Source organism: Bos taurus, chromosome 26 (genome assembly GCF_002263795.3).
Source record: "Bos taurus isolate L1 Dominette 01449 registration number 42190680 breed Hereford chromosome 26, ARS-UCD2.0, whole genome shotgun sequence".
Lineage (NCBI taxonomy): Eukaryota > Metazoa > Chordata > Mammalia > Artiodactyla > Bovidae > Bos > Bos taurus.
Genome location: NC_037353.1, coordinates 12811694 through 12835255, shown reverse-complemented (window position 1 = coordinate 12835255; position 23562 = coordinate 12811694). Strand labels below are relative to the sequence as shown.

The 23562-nt window shown below is 42.5% G+C and overlaps 1 protein-coding gene across 8 annotated transcripts in view; it reads right to left on the bottom strand.

Annotated features, from left to right (window-relative positions):
* Nucleotides 1-23562, bottom strand: part of PCGF5 (polycomb group ring finger 5) — a 122574-nt gene that overhangs the window by 64825 nt on the left and 34187 nt on the right. For 4 of the 8 annotated variants that reach the window (XM_024985650.2, XM_024985655.2, XM_024985649.2 and 1 more), the window contains exon 1: nucleotides 1-23562. This exon is cut by the window's left edge and continues 6340 nt beyond it. The gene's annotated coding sequence lies outside the window, so the exon portion shown is untranslated. 8 annotated transcript variants of the gene reach the window in all.

The window sequence follows — 23562 nt, the reverse complement described above, 5'->3', positions numbered from 1 at the left end:
GTTAGGAGTGATTATGGAAAAGTTAGGGGAATAATATTCTATCAAGAAAAAAAAAAGGATATGAAATTCAATTGGGGCAAATGGAATATATAAACTTAGTGACAGAACATTCATACCAGAGAAAAGTAGGCACGTGAATTGAAAAAGTCCTAACTTTATAGGTAGCTGTGGTTTAGAAGAAAGGATACTGCACCCAGAGAGCCTGGTTTTTTAGTAAGGGCAAATCTCTTAACTTCCCTTGGCTTTATTTGCTTCCTATGAAAACTGGGACTAATATTATCTTAACCACTGGCATATAGGGAAGATTTTCTTTATACTTGTGCATTGCTATAATGAGCATATATAAGATCAAATAAGTGAGAAAATTTTTTATAAATTGTAAACTGTAAAGGACTACAAAAATGTAAAGTTTAAGTAGGAACGGTGTGGACCACCAGCAGATGAACAGTACCTAGTAATTCTGTCCCACCCATCAAAGGTCCTGACAGTAAGTGTACCCAAGAATGTTTGTAGAATGAATGAGACACTCCTGGCGGGGCAATGGAACCACACACAGAATAAACTAAGGCAAGCGGTGGTCAGAAGGCACTCCCTCCTCTGAATTCAATACTCAACACACTCAATTTTTCAAAACAAGATGGGGAAACTTAAATATTTCACGAGCAATTCAAAGTAGTACAAAGAAAACTAGTCCCACAAAAATGCTTAGCAATTTGGGTTAGTTCAACATTGTAGAATGGGTATGTTAAATCTTTATTCACTCCTCTGGAATGAAGGTGTAGCAAAAAAATGTTTTCCATTAAAGGGCAAATATTCCAGGCCAGGGTCATAATTAAGCCCTTATGAACCATCTCCAGCTACCTGTTCTCAGCTAACAAGGATTAGTAGGACTCTCAGTCTGCAGGCAGGGAGAACACACAGGAAGGGCATGAATCTCTGGTTAAGAGCTAACACTTTAGCAGGGTAACTGTGGTGTTGAAGACTCTTGAGAGTCTCTTGCACTGCAAGGAGATCAAACCATTCAATCCAAAAGCGAATCAACCCTGAATATTCATTGGAAGGACTGATGCTGAAGCTGAAGCTCGAATCCTTTGGCCCCCTGATGTGAACTGATTCACTGAAAAAGACCCTGATGCTGGGAAAGATTCAAGGTAGTAAGGGACAACAGAGGGTGAGATGGTTGGATGGCATCACTGCCTCAATGGGCATGAGTTTGAGCAAGCTCTGTGAGATGGTGATGGACAGGGAAGCCTGGTGTGCTGCAGTTCATGGGGTCGAAAAGAGTCAGACACGACTGAGCAACTGAGTTGAACTGAACTATAAAACTGTAACACTCTGCTGGCTGGGAGGCCGGGGAGGCAGCAGGAGTAGGAAAGTAGATCTGAAAGAGGAGGATGTCAAAAAAAACAAAGACAACCCTCTTGCTTGGGCTTCACAATTCCATCTTGGACAAAATACAAAAAACCCTTTTGAAAACAAAAGGCAAATTAGTCTTCATACTGTATTCGACTACTCAAAGACTTAATGGCTAAGACACTGATTACTGTTTGGACAGGTTTGTGGAAATGCTAAAAGAAAACTGGCCTAAATTAAAGTGGGGCAAGCGGGGAGCGGATTAGCCATAGTATTAGATAGGCATGCTTAACTCATGACCTTCAGGGTGATAAACCCTAGAACAGTCTCAGCGGCTGTGATAAGTTGTTCTTGATAGTTCAACAAGAGAGAGACACTATTTGTCTTCAATGGTTCCTTAGTTTGTCTGTTGAAAGGAGTTCTCCCAGATGAGCGGAAAAATTCCTGCCGGTCATCAAACCTTCCTTTGATACCTTCTAAACGAGAAGCTGAAAAAGGTACCAGTATCAAAGCGTCTTTGATCAGATGATGAATGAGAAGACAAGGTGGCTGCACGGAAAACAGTTAACAGAGCATAACCCCACGAGGGCCAGCACTTTACCATTACTGCTGTATGCCTTGAATCAAGTCTAAAACAACATGGGACTTCCCTGGCAGTTCAGTGCTTAGACCAGGTTGGTTCAGATTCTTTGCTTCCACTGCCAGGGGCACGGTTCAATCCCTGGTCAAAGTTAAGATCCCACATGCCATGCTGTGTGGCCAAAAAAAAAAAAAAGTCTAAAACATAACAGACTCTCACTAAATATTTGTTGAACATGTTGAATGGAGGGAAAGGATGAAGGAATATACAAACAGATAAATGAACTCTGACTTCGCAACCAACTGCCTGTGTTGAAATTCTGGCACAATCTCATACTAGCTCTATGTTTGAGGGCAAAGAACTGTTTTCGGACTCAGTTTCCTCACCACTTAAATGGATATAACAGAAGTATGTAACTCTGAGGAGTTTTTATGAGGATTAATGAGATGATGTAAGTAATGCACACTTATGCATTATATATGAGATGATATATATGAGATTATATATGAGATGATATAAGTAAAGCTAACAAACATTTACTGAATTAACTTTAAGAATTTCCTATCTGGATGAAACAATGAACCATGGGATGTAATTTAAGGCCCGATGACAAACAAATACTTCAAACAAACGCCTTCCCACAATTTGCTTGCTTTTAGGAGCGCATGGAGGCAACAGTGAGTCGCCTCTTTCCTGCCCAGTGCCCCTCCTCCTCCTGCAAGAACTTTAAAGTAAGATTACTCTCTAAGTGGTAAATGGGTAAAAGATGGAAATCATGGCTTAACTTACTCATCAAGATGAACTCAAGAAACAGGATGTACACAGCACTACAGAGTTTTATGTAAAACTTCAACAGAGTGACCTGGGTATACTCTCGGATATTAAGTTGATCAGGTTACCTGGTCTAAGACAAGCGGTAGTGAATCAGTCAGGAAAAATGCTAGGATTTTCCAGTTTCTGTAAAGCACAGTTCTTTCAATTAAAAAGTTATGGATAAGCTAGTCACAAAGGACTTCACGGTGATAAACCCTTTAACAGTCTCAGAGGCGGTGATAAGTTGTTCTTGATAGTTCAAGAAGAGAAGTAGTCAAATGTAAAGGGACAGAAAGTAGAATAGGGGTTGCCTAAGGCTTGGAGCTGGGTGGATGGGCAGCAATGGGAACAAAAGGTTATTTAATGGGTACAGAATTCCAGTTTGGGATCCCAAGATGGAAAAAGTTTCAGAGATGGACAGTGGTAATGGCAGTACAATAATATGAATGTTCTTAATGCCATGGAACTGTACACTTAAAAAAGACTGAATGGTAAAATTTGCATTATGTTTATTTTATCATAATGTTTTAAAAGTTTTGGGAATAAAAATCTTCCTTTTTTAAAAAAGGAAAAAGATGTCACCAGCAAACAGTAAGACCCTTGGCAACTCACTTCATGAGCCATAATCAATGGCTCACTTCATGACCCATCTATAAAACCACTTTAGACTTGGGATGCATCATCTCTAATTGGCCTTGAAGATATTTAATAATGGTTGTACAATTTGGGAGCATTACCTAGAGCGAACTGCATCTGTAATGGGTCAGGAGGGAACATTTTAGGCCTTGTGGGCCATGTGATTTCTGTCACAACCACATAACTCTGCCCATACAGGGCAAAGGCTGCCAAAGACGGTATGTAAACAAATGGATGTAGCTATCTTCCAACGCAACTTTATTTAAGAAACAGGCAGTTAGCCAGATGTAGCCCTCGGGCTACAGTCTGCCAGCTCCTTACCCACAGAACATCTCTGTGACCCTGCATTTTGCCGTTGTTGTTTAGTCACTAAGTTGTGTCCAGCTCCTTTGCAACGCTATGGACTGTAGTCTGCAAGGCTCCACGAATAGATAGTACCAATTAAAAAGTTCCCTATATCCCAAGGTTGAAAACTTCTATAGTTTCAATAAGCTTTTGATGACAGTCTCAAACCAAAATGGTTTTAGTGCAACATCTTAAATCAAACTTCCCGCTTTCTATTTTCCAGGAATGAGTAGGATACAGTGGCTAAACTACCAGAAGGGAGTCATCCTCATCACTATTATCATCATCAAACAGCCAGGAGAGTTAGAAACAATCTTTTATTCTTCTTTGTAAAGATTTGCATAATCTGATATTTCTCCTTAGTCATGATGGAGAAAGTTTACCAACAAAGAGAAGAAGAATATTAAACAAAAACATTCTCTCCTGTTTGCCAAAGAGCAGGGCTTAGTCCCTCACCTCTGACTTCAAAGCACCAAACAGTCATGGTGGCATTTAAAGAGAAAGGATTTCCCCATTCTACCTGGGATTCTAGGGTGCTGATCTAAGACAAAACACTGGATTTCGAGGGGTAAGCTTTCTGCTTGCACTGATGGACAGAGCTGCGAGCTGGCCTGACCTGGGGAAGCATGCCAGAGTGTGTGTACATGTCATCTCCAGCCTCAGTAGCCTGGACCCTGGTCTCAGAAGGATCCCTGAATGACAGGATGGTGAGCATTCACCTTCCCATCTCCATAGACCTTTGAAGGACAACAGCTGCAACGAGAGACAGCACATTTGAAATCAGGATACTGTGTCTATGGGAACTAGATCTGGCCTCACAGCCTAAGGAGAGGAGAGATGCTTCCATTTCTACAGATGCTAAACAGAGAAATTTACACAGCCTGAGTACTGAGGATACTCGCCCCCCTGAAGATTTCTGGACAAGTGTTGCACATAAATCAAGAAGGATCCGTGAATGGGGGAAAGAGTTGCAAAGTACTTTTCACATGAGTCATCAAGACTGAGCACCATTCACTCCCTACATTGTAGAATTACAAAAGGGGAGGTTTTGACATTAGATCATGTGAATGCTGGCATTTTAATTTACCAAACTAAGAACACTGCAAAGTCCAAGGAAGAGATGTAATTACATGTATTTGCTTATGCTTTTAAGAGGTAAATTTTGTCAAGAATTGTTCTTGATTTGAACAACTTACAATGGTGTTTCACTTCTTAAAATTTCAGAGGATGATACTTATCATGAATATTGACAAGGAAGTTAATTGGAATATGATGATTATAAATTAGCATATCACCATTTCCTTTACAGTGGAGTTCCTGAACAATTTGTTCTTTAACCCTCTTTACCAGTGAAGTCTGAAGTTTTAAGTGAAGTACTCACTTCTACTGGCAGAAGAAACAATTTCTGTAATTAGAAACTGAATTTATTAGCACAGGCATGAATACTTGTATGAAGTCATTATGTAAGTTAGTTAACTTCAGAAGTATCCAACAATAAACACCAGTCATTAATAAAACTGGGTACACAGAATTTAACTTTTAAAAGTTGATATTTATAGTATCCATACTCAACAACAATGTGAATATTCCTCACTTTTATACTTTACTCATCAACCTCATTATTTAAATATTCTACATTGAGGGTTAAATATTACATGTTACATATCTGCACAGATTTCTTCTAAATGCCTGCTAAGGGTTGACTTGTATGCCCCAAAAGATACACATAAAAAATACAAATATAAAACTCTCTACTTTTATATTTTTCTGTGAATGTGACTTAATTTGGAGAAAAGGTCTTTGAAAGTATCACCAAGTACAATGACGAACTAGAGTAGTGGGGTTCTTAATTTAATATGACTCAGTTCAGTTCAATCGCTCAGTTGTGTCCACCTCTTTGTGACCCCATGGACTGCAGCACACCAAGCTTCCATGTCCATCACCAACTCCCGGATCTTGCTCAAACTTATGTCCATCGAGTCTGTGATGCCATCCAACCATCTCACCCTCTGTCGTCCTCTTCTCCTCCCGCCTTCAATCTTTCCCAGCATCAGGGGCTCTTCAAATGAGTCAGTTCTTCGCATCAGGTGGCCAAAGTCCTGGAGTCTCAGCTTCAGCATCAGTTCTTCTAATGAACAGTCAGGACTGATTTCCTTTAGGATGGACTGGTTGCATCTCCTTGCAGTCCAAGAGACTCTCAAGAGTCTCTTCCAACACCATGAGAGTCCCCTCCAACACCACAGTCCAAAACATCAATTCTTTATAGTCCAACTCTCACATCCACACATGACCACTGGAAAAACCATAGCTTTGACTAGACGAACCTCTGTCAGGAAAGTAATGTCTCTGCTTTTTAATATGCTGTCTAGGTTGGTCATAACTTTTCCTCCAAGGAGCAAGCATCTTTTGATTTCAAGGCTGCAGTCATCATCTGCAGTGACTGTGGAGCCCAAGAAAATAAAGTCTGTCACTGTTTTCTGTTGTTTCCCCATCTATTTGCCATGAAGTGATGGGACCGGATGCTATGGTCTTAGTTTTCTTTATGTTGAATTTTAAGCCAATGTTTTCACTCTCCTCTTTCATTTTCATCAAGAGGTTCTTTAGTTCTTCTTTGCTTTCTGCCATAAGGGTGGTGTTATGTGAGGTGTGAAGTCAAGTGGGCCTTAGAAAGCATCACTATGAACAAAGCTAGTGGAGGTGATGGAATTCCAGTTGAGCTGTTCCAAATCCTGAAAGATGATGCTGTGAAAGTGCTGCACTCAATATGCCAGCAAATTTGGAAAACTCAGCAGTGGCCACAGGACTGGAAAAGGTCAGTTTTCATTCCAATCCCAAAGAAAGGCAATGCCAAAGAATGCTCAAACTACCACACAATTGCACTCATCTCACATGCTAGTAAAGTAATGCTCAAAATTCTCCAAGCCAGGCTTCAGCAGTATGTGAACCGTGAACTTCCTGATGTTCAAGCTGGTTTTAGAAAAGGCACAGGAACCAGAGATCAAATTGCCAACATCCGCTGGATCATGGAAAAAGCAAGAGAGTTCCAGAAAAACATCTATGTCTGCTTTATTGACGATGCCAAAGCCTTTGACTGTATGGATCACAATAAACTGTGGAACATTCTGAAAGAGATGGGAACACCAGACCACCTGATCTGCCTCTTGAGAAATCTGTATGCAGGTCAGGAAGCAACAGTTAGAACTGGACATGGAACAACAGACTGGTTCCAAACAGGAAAAGGAGTTCATCAAGGCTGTATATTGTCATCCTGTTGATTTAACTTCTATGCAGAGGACATCATGAGAAATGCTGGACTGGAAGAAACACAAGCTGGAATCAAGATTGCCGGGAGAAATATCAATAACCTCAGATATGCAGATGACACCACCCTTAGGCAGAAAGTGAAGAGGAACTAAAAAGCCTCTTGATGAAAGTGAAAGTGGAGAATGAGAAAGTTGGCTTAAAGTTCAACATTCAGAAAATGAAGATCATGGCATCTGGTCCCACCACTTCATGGGAAATAGATGGGGAAACAGTGGAAAAAGGGTCAGACTTTATTTTTTGGGGCTCCAAAATCACTGCAGATGGTGACTGCAGCCATGAAATTAAAAGACGCTTACTCCTTGGAAGGAAAGTTATGACCAACCTAGATAGCATACTCAAAAGCAGAGACATTACTTTGCCAACAAAGGTCCATCTAGTCAAGGCTATGGTTTTTCCTGTGGTCATGTATGGATGTGAGAGTTGGACTGTGAAGAAGGCTGAGCGCCGAAGAATTGATGCTTTTGAACTGTGGTGTTGGAGAAGACTCTTGAGAGTCCCTTGGACTGCAAGGAGATCCAACCAGTCCATTCTGAAGGAGATCAGCCCTGGGATTTCTTTGGAAGGAATGATGCTAAAGCTGAAACTCCAGTACTTTGGCCACCTCATGCGAAGAGTTGACTCGTTGGAAAAGACTCTGATGCTGGAAGGGATTGGGGGCAGGAGGAGAAGGGGACGACAGAGGATGAGATGGCTGGATGGCATCACTGACTCGATGGACGTGAGTCTCAGTGAACTCCGGGAGTTGGTGATGGACAGGGAGGCCTGGTGTGCTGCGATTCATGGGGTCGCAAAGAGTGATTGATATTTCTCCCAGGAATCTTGATTCCAGCTTGTGCTTCATCCAACCCAGCATTTTACATGATATATTCTGAATATGTTAAATTAGCAGATTGACAATATACAACCCTGATGTACTCCTTTCCCAGTTTGGAACCAGTCTGTTGCTCCATGTCCAGTTCTAACTGTTGCTTCTTGTCCTGCATACAGATTTCTCAGGAGGCAGGTCAGGTGGTCTGGTATTCCCATATCTTTAAGAATTTTCCACAGTTTGTTGTGCTCCACACAGTCAGAGGCTCTGGCATAGTCAGTAAAGCAAAAGTAGATATTTTTCGGGAACTCTCTTGCTTTTTCTCTGATCCAACGGATATTGGCAATTTGATCTCTGGTTCCTCTGCCTTTTCTAAATCCAGCTTGAGCATCTGGAAGTTGATGGTTCACATACTATTTAAGCCTGGCTTGGAGAATTTTGAGCATTACTTTGCCAGCGTGTGAGATGAGTGCAATTGTGCAGTAGTTTGAACATTCTTTGGCATTGCCTTTCTTTGGGATTGGAATGAAAACTGACATTTTCCAGTCAGAAAAGGTCTTTGAAGGTATCACCAAGTACAATGAGGTCATACTAGAGTAGTGGGGCTTTTGCTTTGAGAAACCCAGGGACGGGGGAGCCTGGTGGGCTGCTGTCTGTGGGGTCGCACAGAGTCAGACATGACTGAAGCGACTTAGCAGCAGCAGCGGCAGTGTGTCCTTATAAGAAGAGGAGACAGACAGACAGGGAGAACATCACATGAAGACACAGATGCACAGAGAGAAGATGGTCATGTGACGAGAGATGCAGAGACTGGAGCAGTGGCACCTGAATGGCACGTTTCAGGGGAGGGGAAATTCTCTCCAGGGATGTTTCCACCAGAGGGGACTACAACTCAGCTACCACTGGGTTAAAGAAGTTAAGGACACTGATTACATTTAAGATGATGGCTACAGGAAATGAGAAAGAATTTGTTCAGGCACAGATAGAAGGATTTTTAAAGAACCCAGCACTGAGAATCCAGTTGAACTGGATACTGTATTTCTGGCAGTACTGATTTGCAGACAGCCATGATGGAAAAACAGATGAATGGGCTCACCAAAAGGCTAACACGTGTGGAGAAACATGTGGTGTATGAATGGAGCCGAGAGAAAGCTAAGGGAAGGGTAGTGAATCCCCATTCATATTATTATTAATGTAATTTCCCAAGTGTATAAGCCAAAATGGTTATTTTAAAACTGAGTTATATTGTACTTAACTCGAGATATTCTTTTGGATCAGTTCAAAGGAATTTGACATAGATTAATACTTGCAATATCTGGCATAGAACTAATTTGTACTACATATAGCCACACAGTTACAGAGGTTACTTGATACATATATACATTAACATACATGTATACATATATGTGGACTTCCCTGGTGGCTCAGACGGTAAAGAATTCGCCTGCAATGTGGGAGACCTGGGTTGGATCCTTGGGTTGGGAAGATCCCCTGGAGGAGGGCATGGCAACCCACTCCAGTATGCTTGCCTGGATAATCCCATGGACAGAGGAGCCTGGCGGGCTGTAGTCCATAAGGTGGCAAAGAGTTGGACGTGACTGAGTGACTAAGTACAAATTACAGACAAATATGCACTCACGCACATGCATGGTGTATTTTAAGGACTGCATAAGCTAGGAACTAAGGAGATGTATTTCTTCAAACCTTAGAGTCATATTCACTTTTAACTGATTATCTCATGTTTCATTAGACACAAATATCATCAAGACTGATTTGCAACTGGTGGTGTCAGTTGACGTCTTACATTATATTTGGAGCGCTATACCATGACTATTGGCATTTGTAAACCCTGATCCTGGAAACCCTTTGAATTGCACCTAAGAACACTCTCTACCACATATGCTAATATCTATAATATTTAGAATAAAAAAACAGACAAGCAGCACTTGTCTGGAGGTAAAGTGTTGTGCGAAACAAGAATGTGAGTGTTTGTAGTGTTCTGCTCTGAAGATGCCATTTCTTCATGAGGTGTAATGTTCATGCTGTAGGTTTTTTCATATAGTTTCTACCACGAAGACAGGACTGAAGTGCAACTTTTTTTTTCATATTTTTACAAAGAGAGACCACATCAAGCTTAGAAAAAAAAAAAGCAAACTTCCTACTACATCAATGAATTCAGCTGACTTTCAGCTACATTTTTTATAGTTCAAAGAAAAGCTTCAAGAAAAGGTATGAAACAGAATTGTTGTCATTATATAGGGAGCTGCCTTCCATGATCTTATCCACCCAAAGCATAAAAGCAGACAGAAGTAGCATGCATGAGTCGCTGCAGTTAGACACTACAATTCTTTTAGGGATATTCAGTTACTTTCCATTTTGATTATTCAGTTCTCTATCTCATCCCTGTCAGTACAGCAGCCTCTGGGTACACAGTATAAAATATTAACCAAGAAGGGGGGAAAAAAGCAAATAAACTTCCAGTTACTTCTGGTCCAATAATTCATTTCCTCTGACCAGCATAAGAGTGTTCTGTGCTGTTATGGGACACTGCCACTTACTCTGACCCAGTCATTTCTGAGTGACTGCCAAGCATGATCTTTCCTAAAAATCTGTGGAATGGAGATGGCGGTGAAAACAGAATGGCCTCACTTAACACGTCATCCTCCATACATTCATATGCCTTCTTGTACGCAAAGGCTAGAATTTTAGTAACACCTTTAAAATCCTATCTCAGACTCCAGCTAGGCAAAAGGCAACTCCATGAACCCTCCTCAAATGTCACTCAACCCGAATCAGCTTTCTAAAGCCACTAGTTGTCTCCTTGCTCAACAAAGAATGATGTAATGAGCACTCCCAAGTACTCAGCACTGTGCTAAGTGCTTTATGATTCTCCTATTTCTTAACAGCGACCCTGTGAGATAAATAAACTCATGGCCTCGTTTAACAGATGAAGCCATGGCACACAGAGCTTGCATGACAATCAGGACCATACAGCACACGATGGATGGAAGCAGGTGTGGGACCAGCAGGGCAGTTCTAGGACAGCCCCTGTGCTACTGGACAACCTTCCAGACCCCTTGGCTCTGTATAAGCACAGTGCTTCTGGGGCCCAGAACCAGACAAGCTTCATCACCCTAGTTCCACTCTCCAACACAGCACCTCTCCTCCACAGCTCAAGCGGACTTCTCACCGTCCCGCAAACACAATGTGAAAACCAGCCCCTAACCCTGGCTTATTTATAGCACTGCCCACCACATGGAATGCTCTATTTCCTCCTTCTCACCCTCCAGGAAGGCCAACTGAAATTCTACATCTTCTCAAACTATTCCTTTTTCCAGCCTTCCCACCTCTTTTGAGTGCCTCTGCTCTGAGAACTGCTGGAGCTCTGTGCACCTGAATACTAAAAGAGTTCAGGATGAGTACTGATGTTTGTTTGGTGTTTATCCAGTCTACCAGGTCAGGCAACAAACACCCTGGAGCCAGGGACACACAGGCCCCAGCACATGTCTGTGAGCTGAGCAGATGCTCAATACATGCTGGCGGAATGTATGACAATCTCCCAGAATACTGTAGGTAAAATGAACGCGGCACACCGTCGTGACACTTGGGCCATCATCTCAAGACTTCTGGGGTAAAAGTAAAGGTGCACATAACATCCAGAGTATTCCTCAACTGGACAACCTATTTCCCCAGCTGATCACACCAACTAAGCAGGCATTTCTGTGTTTGGATATCACCAGTCCATGCATATGCGAGTGTAAACAGCCAGGGACTGACACTCGAGCAGTGTTCAAACACAGCACTGGAAACAGAATGAGGCATCCCAATTTGTTGGAATCAAAATGATGTTCTGAAAAGGCTGATAAGATGGCAAATGAAAATAAAATGCACTCAGCTGCCATTCTTTTCGGCTCTGGTTCATTTATGTAACAAACACTTCCTAGGACCTGCCCTTTAAATACTCTTTGGGGGCACTTTCAAGGATGCCGCCGTGGTCTGGCAGAGGTTTTTCTGAAGCACCTCGTCTGTCTGAGAATTTTTCAGTGTCAGGATGAGCTATTTATTCTTTTACATTTGAATGAGGTGAAACCTGTTCTCTGAGTACCATCGGAATTCAAATACAGTTTTGAGAAGTCAAAAAGATACACAGAGATCTGGGTCAGAATCTGAAGCATTTCTGACTTTCAGTGAATTTTTTTTTAAGAGCAACTCACAGGAGAGAGAAAGGGAGGGACCAAATAGCAGAGAGCAGGTGTGGTCTAATCAGTACCAGGTGTCTAGCACGAGGCAGTGCGGCAGCCTCTCTGCTCTCCACAGGGCCCTGGCACCCAGCCACAGTCACGTCCCTGAGCCCCCTCACAGTGGCCCACACAGACCGCAGGCTCCGATGTCCCTGTGCTTCTATGGCAATGAGGAGCCTCTGTGGGACAATCATCTCTTACTGGGCTAAGCCAATTATACAGCTTGATAGCAGAAATCTTCAGGTGGCAACCTCTAAAAAGAACACTCTTTAAAGGCTATCTACTTGTTGATGTGGCTCAGCAGTAAAGAATCCGCCTGCCAATGCAAGAGACTCGGGCTCAATCCCTCGATCAGGAAGATCCCCTGGAGAAGGTAATGGCAACCCACTCCAGTATTCTGGCCTGGAAAATTCTATGGACAGAAGAGCCTGGTGGGCTACAGTCCACCAGGTCGCGAAAGAGTCAGACACAACTTGGTGACTAAACAACAACTGGCTGATGCATCTTCCTAGGAGACTGCCAGATTAGCTTTTAGGTACAGCGTAGCTACATTAAACACCGGTCTGGAATACATGTATTACTCAGAGGGGGGGGACGAACTCCCTACCAACTTCATGCAGTTCAAGGAGCACATGAGTAAATGCTGTGACCATGGGATGAATCATAAGAAAAAGGGCACTTTCTGGCACTTAGCTGCTGGAGCAGCAGGTAGATACTACACAATAAGGGGAAGAGGACCAAGCACCTCTCAGCAGGGAGGTGAGGGCCAGCCTTCTGGGATGAGGAGGGAAGCTAAGGGAGAGCCCTGGGACATAGGAAGTCGTAAATCATTCATAGGTCAGAAGGTGCCCAGGCTTTTCTGAAGTCTACTACTATTATCATCTGTGAGATGACTTGTGAGAAACAGCAAAAGGTACAAATGGTAGAGATTCAAACAAACAAAAACAAACACTCATTTTGTAGATCTTCTGAACTCCCTTAAATGATTTGGCACGTGCACACTGATTCCAAACTCACTCACTCACTCCCCCAGGGCTGACTGCTGCTGCTGCTGCTAAGTTGCTTCAGTCGTGTCCGACTCTGTGCGACCCCATGGACTGCAGCCCACCAGGCTCCTCCGCCTGTGGGACTTTTCAGGCAAGAGTACTGGAGTGGGGTGCCATTGCCTTCACCAAAGGCTGACTGGGACTGGCTAAACTAGGATGCTTATAACTTGACATCAGCAGGCACCTCAGTTCAGGCTGCTAGAACAAAAGAGTATAAAAGGGATGGTTTATAAATGACAGAAACTTATTTCTCACAGCTGTGGAGGTTGGAAGTCCAAGGTCAGGGTGGCACCATACCTGGGTGCTGGTGAGAGCAGAGCCATCTCTAGTTTGCGGGTGGCCCACCACCACTGTAATGTCACATATGCCAAGAGCAGAACAGAGGCATCAAGCTCACATGATTCTTATAAAGGCATAATCATGAAGGCTTCCTTGGTGGCTCAGATGGTAAGTCTGCCTGCAACATGGGAGACCCGGCTTTGATCCCTGGGTTGGGAAGATCCCCTGGAGAGGGAAATGGCAACCCACTCCAGTACTCTTGCCTGGAAAATCCCATGGACAGAGGAGCCTAGTAGGATATAGTCCATTGGGTTGCAAAGAGACGGACACGACTGAGCGACTTCACTTTCATAAGGGATCCACCCTTAGCACTTCGTCTAACCTTGTGTGTGCGTGTTAGTCACTCAGTCATGTTTGACTCTATGCGACCCCATGGACTATAGCCTGCCAGGCTTCTCTGTCCATGGAATTCTGCAGGCAAGAATACTGGAGTGGGGAGCCATTCCCTTCTCCAGGGATCAAACCCAGGTCTCCTACATTACAGGCAGATTTTTTACTGTAGGAGCCACCAGGGAAGCCCCAAAGGGCCACCTTTGAACACCATCATATTGGTGAGTGGAGATATGACTTCACCACAAGAATGCTGGAGGACACAAACCTTCAGCAGACAAGATTACATGTCCTTTGATGTGTTATGTGTCCTCTAAGACCACCATACAGGGATTCCCATGCTTGTGAAGTTCACTTCTTCCGTAGGGAAGATCCCATCAATTCTTTTTTTTTTTTTTTTTGTACCCCGCCACCCAACAGTTCTTAATAGGATGAAGAAGGGGAAATATAAAAGCCAGAGGACAGATGGGTAAATGAAATTACATTAGGAAAAAAACTTGCTGATAAAAATGTAAACAGAGTAAAAAGGATGATTAAACAGTACGAAATAGCACAAACACTTGGAATTTTTATGAATGCAGTGGTCACAAACTGCAGGTGGCCAAGGGGCCGACAACCATCTGTCAAAAAATAGCTTTTAATGGGGAAAAGGAAATTATTTGACTTACAGCTACCAAAATCTACCAATGACAAGAAGCTTATAACTCCAACAGAGGGGAAAAGAAAAGAAAAAAAAAAAGAACATTTACTTTTGGATGAGGACAGTTTAAACTACCTAAGTTCCATCTGACTAACAGAGACCACCAGCAGGGACACCCTCCACTAAGGCTGTCACTCCTGCCAGGGTCCCAAGAATCAGCTGAAGCCAGCACCCTAAAGTGGCAGGATTTCTAGGGAAATGCACAAATAAGATGAGTGGGAGGAACAGCGCTTTCCTTATCATCCTGACTTCTGGGAATGGAGTAACAGGGGTGTAGCTCTCCTCTCCTCTCCCCCTGCCTCAAAGAGCTCATGCACTCTTCAGAAGATCAGTCTCTTTCATGTTAACGAGGGGAATTTTTCGTGGAAATACAGGAAGAGCAAGACAGTTTTAAGTCTTCCAGATCTGCCTACAGATTCCTATGCTTTTGCTCCTTCAGCTGACAGTCCCAGAAACCGTCAGCATCAGTGCCATGAGGGAGCTTGTGAGGAATGCAGAGTCTGGGACCTCAGGTGATTTGGACACAATTAAAATTTCAGAAGCACTGTGACTGGATGAAAAATATTTCTTACCCCTGGGATTAGGCATTTCTCCCCACATGCCAGGGATCAGTGTAGTTAAGGCCAAATCTAGGATGATCTGAGCATCAAAATGAATGATAGTGGGGATTATAACACACTGAATTTAAAGAAAAGCAGCCATGAGTCTAAATTTATAACAAACAGATGAATGGGTAAGAGGAAGTTCTTCTTTAAAAAGAAGGCCATTTTACTATTTTTTATTTTTTAATACAATTTTATTTATGTTTTTGGCTGTGCTGGGTCTTTGCTGCGTGGGCTTTTCTTTAGCTGTGGAGAGCAGGGGCTCCTCTTCCTTGCAATGTGTGGGCCTCCCATTGCGGTGGCTTCTAGGTGCAGAGCACAGGCTCTAGGGCTCCTGGGCTCTAGAGCACAGGCTCAGCAGTGTGGCTCACAGGCTTTGTTACTCTGTGGCACATGGAATCTTCCTGGGGATCGAACCCTTGTCTCCTGCATTGGCAGGCAGATTTTTTTTTTTTTTTTTACTATTGAGCCAGCAGGGAAGCCCAAAAGAAGGCCATTTTATAACTACCTAAAGAATGAAAGAGTTAGAAAATTACCATTTTGCAACCACCAAAATTATAGTGGATTCAGGCAAGAATCTCCAGGAATCCTAAAGCCATGAAGTAAACGTTTGTCAGGGTGCTAAGATATTTACACACTGATGCAGTATCCCTCCAGAGAAGGCAATGGCACCCCACTCCAGTACTCTTGCCTGGAAAATCCCATGGACAGAGGAGCCTGGTGGGCCGCAGTCCATGGAGTTGCTAAGAGTCGGACACGACTGAGCGACTTCACTTTGACTTTTCACTTTCATGCATTGGAGAAGAAATGGCAACCCACTCCAGTGTTCTTGCCTGGAGAATCCCAGGGACGGGGGAGCCTGGTGGGCTTCCATCTGTGGGGTCGCACAGAGTCGGACACGACTGAAGCGACTTAGCAATAGCAGCAGTATCCCTCCACATACTACTTACGTATTACAAGAGGAAAAATGCACTTTTACAGAGGAGAACTCTACTGGACACTACATTAATCAAGTGATCAAGTTTAACATCACCAACAACAGGACCACCTGACATATGTATCTGCTGAGGTGATGCATGCAGAAGGATATAATAGCACTTACGTGATATTCCTGCCCCCTAAATCTATAACCTGACTCTAATTATAAAGAAATAAAAATAAGCCCACATTGAGGGACATTTTATAAATCAAATGGCCTGTACTTTTCAAAGATGTTACTGTTATGAAAGACAAAAGAACTGAGCAAGACAAAAGGGGCTTGATAACTAAATGGAATGTGTGATCCCAGACTTTTTCCTGGATTGAGACTTCCTTTTTGCTCTTTTATGGATATTACTGTTGAAAAGGACATTACTGAGACAGGTCTGCATATTAGCTAATGATACTGTATCAACGTTACTTTTCCTGAATATGGTAACTGTATCTCCTTTCTAGGGAAGACAAACTGAAGTATTGAAAGGTGATGGGTCATATCTGCAGCTTATTCTTAAATAGTTCTTTAGTACTATTTAAAAGAGGTCTCCAGTACAGACCTCTTAAACAGTGAGGTCTGTAATAGTGTGTGTGTGTGTGTGTGTGTGTGTGTATAAAACAAAACAAAACAAAAGATGTCCTTTTCTTCATAGACGACTGGAATGCAAAAGTAGGAAGTCAAGAGATACCTGGAGTAAAAGGGAAGTTTCGCCTTGGAGTACAAAATGAAGCAGGGCAAAGGCTGACAGACTTTTGCCAAGAGAATGTGCTGATCATAGCAAACATCCTCTTCCAACAACACTCTACACATGGACATCACCATACGGTCAATATCGAAATCAGATTGATTATATTCTTTGCAGCCAAAGATGGAGAAGCTCTATACAGTCAACAAAAACAATACCAGGAGCTGACTGTGGTTCAGATCATGAATGACTTATTACAAAATTCAGACTTAAATTGAAGAAAGTGGGGAAAACCACTAGACCCCTCAGGTACAACTTAAATCAAATCCCTTACAATTATACAGTGGAAGTGACAAATAGATTCAAGGGATTAGATCTGACAGAGTGCCTGAAGAAATATGGACAAAGGTTCCTAACACTGTACTGAAGGCAGTGATCAAAACCATCCCCAAGAGAAAGAAATGCAAAAAGGCAAAATGGGTGTCTGAGGAGGCCTTACAAATAGCTGAGAAAAGAAGAGAAGCTAAAGGCAAAGGAAAAAAGGAAAGATATACCTATTTGAATGCAGAGTTCCAAACAACAGCAAAGAAAGATAAGAAAGCCTTCCTAAGTGATCAATGCAAACAGATAGAGAAAAACAATAGAATGGGAAAGACTAGAGATCTCTTCAAGAAAATTAGAGATACCAAGGGAACATTTCATGCAAAGATGAGCATTATAAAGGAAAGGTATGGACCTAAGAAAAGCAGAAGATATTAAGAAGAGGTGGCAAAAATCTACAGAAGAACAATACAAAAGATATCTTAATGACCCAGATAACCACTATGGTGTGATCACTCACCTAGAGCCAGACATCCTGGAGTGGAAAGTCAAGTGGACTTTAGGAAACATCACTACAGACAAAGCTAGTGGAGGGGATGGAATTCCCGTTGAGCTATTTCAAATCCTGAAAGATGATTCTGTGAAAGTGCTACACTCAATACGCCAGCAAATTTGGGAAAATCAGCAGTGGCCACAGGACTGGAAAAGATCAATTATCATTCCATCCCAAAGAAAGGCAATGCCAAAGAATGCTCAAACTACTGCACAATTGTACTCATCTCACCTGCTAGCAAAGTAATGCTCAAAATTCTCCAAGCTAGGCAAAAGCAAGAGAATTCCAGAAAAACATCTACTTCCACTTCACTGATTACACTAAGCCTTTAACTGTGTGGATCACAATAAACTGTGAAAAATTTTTAGAGACGGGAATACCAGATCACCTTACCAGCCTCCTGAGAAATTTGTATGCAGGTCAAGAAGCAACAGTTAGAATCAGACATGGAAGAACAGACTGGTTCAAAATTGAGAAAAGAGTATGTCAAGGCTGTATATTGTCACCCTGCTTATTTAAATTATATGCAGAGTACATCATGTGAAATATCTGACTGGATAAATCACAAGTTGGAATCAAGACTGCCAGGAAAAATATCAGTAACCTCAGATATGCAGATGACACCACCCTTATGGTGGAAAGTGAAGAGGAACTAAAGAGCCTCTTGATGAAAGTGCAAGAGGAGAGTGAAAAAGTTGGCTTAAAACTCAACATTCAAAAAACTAAGACCATGGCATCTGGTCCCATCACTTCACAGCAAATAGATGGGCAAATAATGGAAAGTAACAGACTATTTTCTTGGGCTCCAAAATCACTGCAGATGGTGACTGCAGCCATGAAATTAAAAGATGCTTGTTCCTTTGGAGAAAAGCTATGACCAACCTAGACAGCATATTAAAAAGCAGAGGCTTTACTTTGCTGACAAAGGTCTGTATAGTCAAAGCTACACTGAACTGACTGATATATATATATAGAGAGATAAAGCAAGTGTGACCAAACAGTAGCAAGTGGCACATCGAAGTGAAAGTCATATGGGTGTTCACTGAACTATTCTGGAAATTTTTCTGCAGATTTTGAATTTATAAAAATAAAAAGTTGGAAATAGAAAAACAGAGCAAATGATCTGAAAGTAATGCAATTAAAAATGACCCAAACCCACAACTTTCTAGAAAAATTAGAATACCACTACCAACTGTACCCTCTCCCACCTAGAGTGGTCTTGAAAGTGAATACAAGCAAGTGACAGGCTGAAAATACTCCTCCTTAAGAGAGTTCTAGGAAAAAGCATTTTCTAGGCCAAAAGCCTCTTCTTTGGAAGTGAACCTCCTAATTCCTTCTACTATGTGCAGGGGGTGTTCTGGTCACAGGAAATAGGGGCTGTGGAGCAAGCAAAGAGCTGCTCTCATGGAACGTACATTCTCGTTGAAGGAGACAGAGAATAAATGTTAGGTAATAGTTAAGTGAATAACTGTACAAAATAGATCTTCACGACCCAGATAATCACGATGGTGTGATCACTGACCTAGAGCCAGACATCCTGGAACGTGAAGTCAAGCGGGCCTTAGAAAGCATCACTATGAACAAAGCTAGTGGAGGTGATGGAATTCCCATTGAGCTATTTCAAATTCTAAAAGATCAGGCTGTGAAAGTGCTGCACTCAATATGTCAGCAAATTTGGAAAACTCAGCAGTGGCCACAGGACTGGAAAAGGTCAGTTTTCATTCCAACTCCAAAGAAAGGCAATGCCAAAGAATGCTCAAACTACCGCACAATTGCACTCATCTCACACACTAGTAAAGTAATGCTCAAAATTCTCCAAGCCAGGCTTCAGTAATATGTGAACCGTGAACTTCTGATGTTCAAGCTGGTTTTAGAAAAGGCAGAGGAACCAGAGATCAAATTGCCAACATCTGCTGGATCATGGAAAAAGCAAGAGAGTTCCAGAAAAACATCTATTTCTGCTTTATTGACTATGCCAAAGCCTTTGACTGTGTGGATCACAAGAAACTGTGGAAAATTCTGAAAGAGATGGGAATACCAGACCACCTGACCTGCCTCTTGAGAAATCTGTATGCAGGTCAGGAAGCAACAGTTAGAACTGGACATGGAACAACAGACTGGTTCCAAATAGGAAAAGGAGTACGTCAAAGCTGTATATTGTCACCCTGCTTATTTAACTTATATGCAGAGTACATCATGAGAAACACTGGACTGGAAGAAACACAAGCTGGAATCAAGATTGCCGGGAGAAATATCAATAACCTCAGATATGCAGATGACACCACCCTTAGGCAGAAAGTGAAGAGGAACTAAAAAGCCTCTTGATGAAAGTGAAAGTGGAGAGTGAGAAAGTTGGCTTAAAGCTCAACATTCAGAAAATGAAGATCATGGCATCCGGTCCCATCACTTTATGGGAAATAGATGGGGAAACAGTGGAAAAAGGGTCAGACTTTATTTTGGGGGGCTCCAAAATCACTGCAGATGGTGACTGCAGCCATGAAATTAAAAGACGCTTACTCCTTGGAAGGAAAGTTATGACCAACCTAGATAGCATATTCAAAAGCAGAGACATTACTTTGCCAACAAAGGTCCGTCTAGTCAAGGCTATGGTTTTTCCTGTGGTCATGTATGGATGTGAGAGTTAGACTGTGAAGAAGGCTGAGCACCGAAGAATTGATGCTTTTGAACTGTGGTGTTGGAGAAGACTCTTGAGAGTCCCTTGGACTGCAAGGAGATCCAGCCAGTCCATTCTAAAGGAGATCAGCCCTGGGATTTCTTTGGAAGGAATGATGCTAAAGCTGAAACTCCAGTACTTTGGCCACCTCATGCGAAGAGTTGACTCATTGGAAAAGACCCTGATGCTGGGAGGGACTGGGGGCAGGAGGAGAAAGGGACGACAGAGGATGAGATGGCTGGATGGCATCACTGACTTGATGGACGTGGGTCTGGGTGAACTCCGGGAGTTGGTGATGGACAGGGAGGCCTGGTGTGCTGCGATTCATGGGGTCGCAGAGAGTCGGACACGTCTGAGTGACTGAACTGAACTGAACTGAAGTGCTATAAAGCTCAGAGGGACAGAGAGGGAGTGCTATTTAAAACAGGTGGTTGTTATACTTCTGATTTGTGCTTTATAACTTTGTTTCTAATTGTTGTTAAGTGTCTAACAGTTTATGATGTCTACCTTCTTTGTGAGTTGTACCTTTTATCTTTAAAAATAGTCACCTTTGTTTCATTTAACATAAATTAAAAAAATAGGTGGTTAGATAAATGTCCATTGACAGAGGAATGGATAAAGAAGATATGACACATATATACAATGAAATATTACCCAGCCATTAAAAAGAATGAAATAATGCCATTTACAGCAACATGGATGGATGTAGAGAGTGTCAAACTGAATGAAGTCAGATAGAGAAGCAGAAACATTGTACATCACCCTTTAAATGCAGAATCTAAAAAGATACAAATGAACTTATTTACAAAACAGAAACAGAAACACAGACTTAAAAAACAAACTAGGGTTGGGGGGGAATGGGGAGAAGGATGGGGGATAGGGATAGTGAAGGAGTTTGGGATGGGATATATACACACACTGCTATATTTAAAATGGAAAATCAACCTACTGTATAGCACAGGAAACTGCTCAATGTTATGTGGCAGCATGGATGGGAGCGGAGTTTGGGGGAGAATGGATACATGCATATGTATGGTGAGTCGCTTTGCTGTCCACTTGAAACTATCAGCTACACCCCAATATAAAATAAAAAGCTTAAGATCTCAAAAAAAAGGGGGGCGGTTCCCTGGTGGTCCAGTGGTTAAGAATCTGCCTTGCAACGCAGGGGACACTGGTTTGATTTTTGGTCCAGGAAGATCCCACATGTTGCGGAGCAACAAAGTCTATTAACCACAACTACTGAGTCTGAACCACACAGCCTGAGAGCTACAACTCTGAGCCCACGAGCCAGAACTACAGAAGCCTGCACGCCCAGAGCCCACGCCCTGCAACAAGAGAAGCCACTGCAACTGGAGAGCAGCCTCAGCTCCCCAAAACTAGAGAAAGCCTGCACAAAGCAATGAAGACCCAGCACAGGAATACATGGTTAAGACGATAAATTTAAACATAACAATAATGAAATAAAAAATAAAACAGGTGGTTGGAGGGACTTCCCTGGTGGTCCGATGGTTAAGACTCTGTGCTTCCAATGCAGGGGGCCTGGGTTCAATCCCTGGTTGGGAAACTGAGACCCTATATGTTGCAGGATATGACCAAAAAATAAAATTAATAAAACAGGTGGTTGGAGAAGGACTCTAGTGAGGTGACAGTGAACAGAGGCCTGAATGAGGTGAGGGAATAAACTGTGCAAGTAACTGGGGGGAGCACAGACCAGGCCGAGGGCACAGTATGTGCAAAGGTCCTGAGGCAGGATGGTGCCCAAGCTGGCACAGAGAGAGCAAAAGGGAGACTGGAGGTGGTAAGGCCATGGAGTCCCTCCTAGGCCATCATCCAGACTTTCCTATTTACTCTGATAAGCCAACTGCAGCCTTGTACCTGTCCGTCTTGCACTGGACAGCCAACTACCCAGCCCTGTAATGAAGGGCTACCGTGAGGAAGCGGCCCAGTGTGCTGCTCAGTGCCAGGCTTGAGCACGCCTCCCCTTCCTGCCAGCTTTCCATCTAGGTCATTTATTCCTCAGATGCCATACTTGGAAACACACTCTGCCGAACTCCTTTCTCCTTCCACTCCCGTTTAAATCTCATGCAAAGGTCTCCAGAAAGTTTTCTTTGGGTTGAGAGGTTACAAAAAAAAAAAGAGCCACATCATAGCTGATAAGCTGAAGAGCCATATTTATAATACCCAGTGCTGGTTCTCCCAGAAGCCACCACTCCTTTCCAGAGGTTAAGTTCTGAAGGGGCTGAGTCACAATAAGGCATTAGCATAAAAAGTCTCCAAAAATGCCCAGAAAGTGCTTCAGAAAACATTGGCACCTGCCTCCATTCTCCTTTAGTCAAACTTGTTTTCCTTCCAGTTCTGCTGTTAAGCAACTTAAAGGCAGGCTATCATGGTCAGTCTTATTCCTAATGACAAGCAAAGGGCCTGGCATATAGTAAGTAGTTCATCAATAAATAGTTGTGGCAATGTTTTAAAGGAAACAAATTTAAAAGGCAATCTCTTATTAAGCTGATGGAGGTTGCCAAAATGTTAATATACTGTGCCTTACTGTAAACATATCATAACTGATTCAAATACAGTCTGATGCAGGGTGCGGTGCTTGATACATAGAAACTTACTAGGTATTTGATGGATGGAGAAATGGTTAGACTGATAATTGACCAAACACCAGACAGGAGCTATGTGGGCTGTCCTGTGAAAGCCATCGTTTATAATATTAACAGTATTTACAATATCTGTTAACATTAATAATATTGCTTCTAGAGGCAAAAACATACCTTGAACTTGGTACACTTTTTATAAACCAATAACCTAAAACATTTTTATAAACTAATAACAATTACTAGAGAGTCCCTTGGACTGTAAGGAGATCAAATCAGTCAATCTTAAAGGAAATCAATCTTGAATACTCATTGGAAGGACTGATGTTGAAGCTTCAATACTTTGGCCACCAGATGCAAACAGCCGACACATTGGAAAAGACCCTGATGCCGGGAAAGATTGAAGGCAGGAGGAGAAGGGCGAGACAGAGGATGAGATGGTTGGATGGCATCCCCAATGCAATAAACACGAACTTGCATCAAGTGTCACTGGTAACATGATCTCTGGGAGAGCTGGTATGTTTCCACTCGCAGACTGTGTTATGCGGGATGTAGAGGACTATGACTGATCTGGGGAGGAGTGGCACAGATCGCCTCCCTGTTAGCTGAGCTGAGCCAAGTGGACAGAGGTTACATTTTTCT